Genomic DNA, 6,477 nt, shown 5'->3' with positions numbered 1-6,477 from the left:
TGCAGTCCTGGACCATAGTATACAGCAGCCAGTGCAGTCCTGGACCATAGTATACAGCAGCCAGTGCAGTCCTGGACCATAGTATACAGCAGCCAGTGCAGTCCTCGTAAGGAAAAATAACATAATGTCTCTGAGAGAAAATTCAGTCATTTGAAATGACCCACTTAAAATGGTATATTGTTCAATGTTTACATGTAGCCTAATTAGAGTGTTGAGAGAAAACGGTATAGGCTATGGGCTGTGTCTGCAGTGCATCCATATGAGGATTAGACAATACAAGGTGTATGGGCTACTCTGCCCACAACTAAACATTTGACCACATATACAAGGAGGCCTACAATAGATACTGTATGTACTGGAAACACTACACCCACTGTTGTCTTCATAAATTAAGACAGCCCCCCCCCCTTCATTCTTCCTCCTTTTCCCTCCTCTTCCCCGCTGACTTGTCTTAGTGGACACTCCAACATCATTCGTTTCTCATAAAAGTCATTTACATGAGGCGGAGAGAGTGAGTGATAATCACTGTAGGGAGAAGTCATTTATTTTCTATTAAATAGGTTACGTCAGAGAGGCTTGAAACAAGCAGAGTCTGCACTGCTCCGAGTGTTCAGAAGCCCTAAGTGGACTAAAACATATTTGGGTGACTCTTGTAATTACCTAAATGCACACTTTTAAGACGTCTCAATCAGCAGTGTGTGGTTGTATTGCTTTTTTGCTGATGGTGAAGGGCTTTTTAAAGCGTAAGCAGTGACACACCACACACACACACACACACACAGCGAGGCTGCCCCCAGTCTCAAAAAAAGGCGCTGAGATGTTCAATAGATAGATTGGCTTACTGTATATCTCCCCATTGAAAATCATCTCACACACTGAGGGTTGATAGGCCTAATATTTGCTGTAAACCCACAGTAGTGCAAATGATAACCGGCAATTCAAAGACAATTTATACATATTTTATCATTAGGACATTTATTAGCAGTGCCATAATAACGACGACATTTCAAATTCACTAGCCTATAGCTGAGGTCTAGTTTAGCAAATGTGGATGTTGTGCCTTAATACACTGTGCTGTAATTCCCACTGTATATTTACTCTGAATCATTATCTGAAGGAAATGTTAGACTCGGAGATGTCTAACCTCTTGTCAATTTGAGATTACAGGGCCTGTTAGCTTTCAGGCATCTACAGCTCATTTACATTTCTGAGAATTATCGAACCATGTCTCATTAAAATCTGAACGGACTGAAAATTCAGAAACATGTCAATATTACCACAACTAAAATAAATAGGTTTTCCCAACTGCTACATGTTTTACTGGCATTATACATTCCTACCATGTCAATACGAAGACTGCAGCTATAGAACCCATACTGTCCTGTGCTCAGAAACACATTGTAATGAAAGCAATGACATGAAAGTTGTGGTTAGTTTGCTTGTACTGTGGAATTATGGGTTGTTGGAGGAGTCAGGGTGTCCTACACCTCCTTTTTTCCTCTGCCCCTCCATCCTATCCTTTTCTCCCTCCCTCACTGGCGATCATAACGCAGACCATTAAGTAAATGCTTCCTTATGCTGTAATCATGTGTAAAAGGCTTGCAATTACCATGCTATAAATCCCTGGCACTGGGGCTACTCCTGGAGACATAAATATTCCCCTATAGGCTTCTTATGATCGTGGGAACAGCCCCTGATCATGATGTATGCCCTTGTCTCGTGTTGCTGAAACGTGATCGAAAGCCCTTTCCCTACCCCCCGGCGTCTGAACCTCCACCCCCTCCTAGCCGACCCCCTCCCTGTCCCCCCTCCAGCCCCAGCCCACCCCCTGCTGATTTCTTGGGCCAGGGGCTGATAGAAATTATTGATTAAATCTGTGCAGCTCAGACTCCTCGACCCATAGAGGCTAGTTAACCCCTTCAGCGCCAGAATGGGGAGCTGCAACAACCCAATAAAAACAACATTGTTTGTTTGGGAGACTGGGCTGTTAAAACCATACTGGAATGTTACTCATTTTTGATATGCAAATGTTTCCCTTGTGACCTTTGAGCTAGGATAACTGAACTGAATATAGTAGCGTACATACAGTGGATTGGCTTCATGGCTTTCATTACTGGGGGATGGCGCAGCCACTGGACCTGAGACATAAACCGCATTGACCTTTCTTATTCATTTAGACCTTCAGTCAAGGGCTTCAGCCATCATCTTTAAAGTTAGGTTCCCTGATCCCTCGCGACTTAAAGTGTTCAAGCACCACTGCGTGGTCTTTAGCTGCACCCTGCCTTCTTCTCTGACTAAAGCCTGATTGCCTCCTCCACAGCCAGAGGTTGGCCTGAAGATGCATCTAATATACAGTGCAGTAATCCAGAGAGCATAACCTCTAAACAGGAGAAAGTAAAATGACCTTCTCCATGTAAGCGCTTCAGAATGTCTCCACATAAAGAGAAATATTAAAAGACGATGACATTACATAATCAGGTCCACCATTTATCCTAAAGCTTTGCATAATAAAACATTATGTCGAGGGAAGATAACTGGCATGATAACAATAAACATGGAGAGCTGGCTGAGACACTGAGATGCTGAAGGAGCTGGTGGGTATTTAAAGGGAGTGCTGCATTAAGGTGGATCATCTTAAAACTTGAGGCGTGAAGCAAAGAACACTTGAGCTATCTTCAGACTAGGGAGCACAGGGCACTGTGCATTCTAATTCCTGTCTCGATCTGCCGATGCGGTCGAGGTATGTGTGGGCATGGCGTGCTGCTCTTTCCCATGGAAATCAATAGAGACTTGTAATTAAACAAAAGGGGGTTGGCTGGGAAGGGAAAAACAACCCCCTCAGAAAGTAGGTTATGTAGAAAAGTGCAGAGCTGTCCAAATTGTGCCTTTGCTAATAACTAAATATGCAAGTTCAGACTGTGTGGGGGAGAAACATTGTCAAATGTTAGTACGCTTGCAATACATCCCCCATGTAAGCTCCTTAATTTTTTATGACTAGGATTGATCTGCTCCTTGAATTTTGAGCAGTGAGTCGTGCAAAAAAAATCTATGACCGTTGAGGTAAAATAACAAGAATACCGCAAGATAATCCAAATTGTTGGGTCATCTATCATAAAAAGGTGGTGTTTCCACAAAATGAAAAAAAGTATATTGTTTACAGATGGCACAACACCTCAGTGGCAGGGGGAAAACATGTCCTCCTTGCACAATAACACTGCTTCAAGTAAAGATTGGATGCATTGAAGATATACTGTAGACAACAAAGCTGTCACATAACAGAAACTCTGCAAATCTAAACAAGATAATTCATCACTTTTAACTGGGTTGAGTATGATTAGTGTAACATTTTGTCGAACTGAGGATGTACACATGTGTTCAGAGAGCTACACAATCAAAGATCAATAATTGTGAGAGGATTGCAAGAGTGCACAATCATTACTTATGAGCCCTATTGTGCTTTTGGGCTTAATCAGTTGGGCTGCTGACAGATAGTGAAAAGCTGTGATCAACTGTGCTTGCTTGCACAGCTCACAGACCCCTGCCGACATATGCACACTCCTCTCAGCCCATATCATATTACTGTGTTCACTTGGATCTCTTTCTGTGCTTCGTGTATCAGATGGCTTCTCAGTCCCTATGGAGTGACAACGCGGTAACACAGCACTGTATATTGTGCTATCTTCTTCAGTGCATATCCCTAAAGAATATCAGATGTCAACCAACAAATCATGTACTGCCTTTTAAAAATGATTTTTTTTTTTCATAATGTTGTTTTATCTTGTACTCCCATTTCACAAATATTCATTTTATTTTTCTAAGATATGGGGATTTCATATGAAGTGTGGGTGAAAGCACAGGTGTATGTTTACACAACAGAAACAACATTTCCTAACTATCTCCCCAACTCTTAACTTCAGGCATGCACAAACAAATAGTATATTATGGCGGTTTTATGGCAGGTTTCACCAACAATAATCCTTGTAATTATGATCTCCATGGTTCATTTAAGAAGGGAAAATGTCCATTCTGAAGGTTTAACTAGATCACAATACATTGTCTACCCTGCTCCTTGAATGCTTTGTAACATGTATTTTGTGAGAGGCCTAAAATGTGAAAGGCATGACCGTACAAACTATGGACCTATCATTCAAATCTATCCTTTAGGAACATAGGAAAGGCACAACTAGTTTTTCATTCCTCTGAGCAGCATACAGATCGTGTTGGATTTTTGGAGAAAAACATGGAGAGGTGGAGAGAAATGGAAAACGATCTTACCCTCCAGCCGCAGTGAGGCCATCCTTTGAAACTCTGGCTCCTGCAGCCAGCGGGACATCCTCTTGAAGGTCTCGCGGCCAGACTTGAGCTTGCCCCAGGGCTTGGGGTTCCTTAGGAGGTCAGACAGAGTGCCCTGTGACCTACACAGCACCCTCTCTGCAAAGATGGCCTGGGGGATGCTGTACCTCTTCAGCTCAGTGATGATCCTCTGGGCCACGTCCCTGGTGTCGATCTCCTCTCCAGCCCCTCCACCTCCACCGCCCTGGGAGCTGGGCAGCATGCCCTCAKTGCTGGGCYAAGAGGACGAGGAGTGGGGGAGCTCCCCGGCCTTTGAGGACTGTTGGCTGGGGTGGTGGTGTTGYTAGTGCTGGCTGTAGATGTGAGGATMGTGGCTGGGKGCGTGTTGGTGAGCCTCCATCTTGTTCAGCTGATGGCTGACCGACGAGTCGCCGCCCAGCCCTGGAGGGGACATCTCCCTGCCYAAGTCRGCCGTCCTGCAGAAGATGTTGCCCCCYTGGACCTCGTAACCACTTGGAAGCATCTGGCCACCATTGCCGTTGGGGCTGTTTCCCAGMSTCCCGTAYCCYTGCATGGGTGTCCCCAAGCCAGAGCCTGTAGAAGGTGGCGAAAGGCTCTGTGTCATCCCCAGATCTTTGCCGTAAGGGTTGTAGAAGTTGCCACCCAYGCCTCTGTCCTCACGCATGAGAGTAAAGCTCCCGATGACATTGCTGACCGGCAGGCAGGGATGGTGGTGGTGATGGTGGTGGTGAAATTTGTCATCGAAYGGCTGCAGGGGGGTTAGTGTGGTGTACGTGCTGCCACAGCTAGATGGAGCATCTCCTCCATAGCCCAGSGCTGACATGGAGTGGTCGAAACCTGGAGGTCGGTGCTCAGGCTCCAGGGACATGGAGTGCCCCCCAAGGGAGGGCCTGGGGAAAGCAGCTGAAAGGTCCCGTGAATGCAGCATCGCTCTGCCATCCTGACTGTGGAGCTCAGAGTGGATTTGGACAGACATCTCCCCTAGGCTTCCATCCATTTTGAATTTAGTGAATTTCCCTTTTTTTCTATCTTGATGGTGTTGTTTCAGTAGCCTAGTTGTTGTTTAACAGTAGACTAGCAGTCTGGATGGTCCTTCTCCTGTTGCACAATACTATGGATTTATTGATTTCTGAATGGATTGATTTATGTGCTTCTATACTGTCCAATTAATTATCTGATAACAACTTAAGTAGTCTCTTTAAACTCCTTCAAACTCCAGGAAATCAAGTGTGAAGCAGCTTCAGTAAGATGAACTATCACATTATTTGGATTTGTGCTACAACACTCTTCTCATCCTTTCTTTGGGGCTCAACTGTGTTCCTCCGCAGAATCGTCGCTCTTTTGCCTGCGGGAGATCAAATGTTTACTCGTCTGTATTTTAGTTATAGCCTGCTCATGCAATAGTGACGTCTAGGCTATTGTAGACTATAACCACAGTCACAAGCATTTCAAACATTAAGTGTAATTGTTTCATTCCTACGAGAGCCGATCAATGCATGTGTAACACAAAAAAATGACATCGCGATGTCGTCACAGGCAAATCCACTCTTACAAATCACATTATTGCCTCTCAAGCAAAGTTCTAAATACTCGATGAGCGCGCACACGATTCTTTGGACATTAACGTGCGTCATGTTTGCATATTTCTCAACACAATTCGGACAACGAATGGTGGTCATATGTTCTATTTAGGAAATGTCTGAGCATTTAAGTTGTTTTGAGATATAACGACACCAAAAACGAACAGATATGTGGCCTCTTAATTGTATTATTCTTACCTTATTCTGTTATATGAGCGCATCCGCGTCTGTTGTCGGTCCTCTGCATCTCTCCGATTGTGTCGCTTGTCTCTTGTCTTCCAGCCTGTCCGCGCAGATTCACACAATTGGTCAGATGCACCGAGGGATGCTACATACAATAAAACAAGAGGCCAAACAATTGGCGGTTAGGTATACGTCCTTTCCCTGTCCTTTGGTCTTTTTTTTAAGTCAAACGTCCATATGTAGCCTTGCTCTTCTCTACCTAGCAGCTCTCCTCTTTTTCTTTCATTATCTCGTGAGATTTTCCTCCTCCTCTTCCCTCAGCCTGCTACTTCATCGATTTCATCCCCACCAACTCTTTCGCTTCTCTTCCTCCCCCCGCTCACACTCGCTCCTTTCAGTA

The 6,477-nt window shown here is 44.5% G+C and overlaps 1 pseudogene; it reads right to left on the bottom strand.

Moving 5' to 3' along the window:
* Positions 1-3,375: 3,375 nt before the first annotated feature.
* LOC111965100 (hepatocyte nuclear factor 6-like) lies at positions 3,376-6,441 on the bottom strand (annotated as a pseudogene).
* Positions 6,442-6,477: the final 36 nt, after the last annotated feature.

Source organism: Salvelinus sp. IW2-2015, linkage group LG6.1 (genome assembly GCF_002910315.2).
Source record: "Salvelinus sp. IW2-2015 linkage group LG6.1, ASM291031v2, whole genome shotgun sequence".
Lineage (NCBI taxonomy): Eukaryota > Metazoa > Chordata > Actinopteri > Salmoniformes > Salmonidae > Salvelinus > Salvelinus sp. IW2-2015.
Note: the sequence above shows the minus strand (reverse complement) of the source record. Positions and strands in the feature narration are given on the sequence as shown.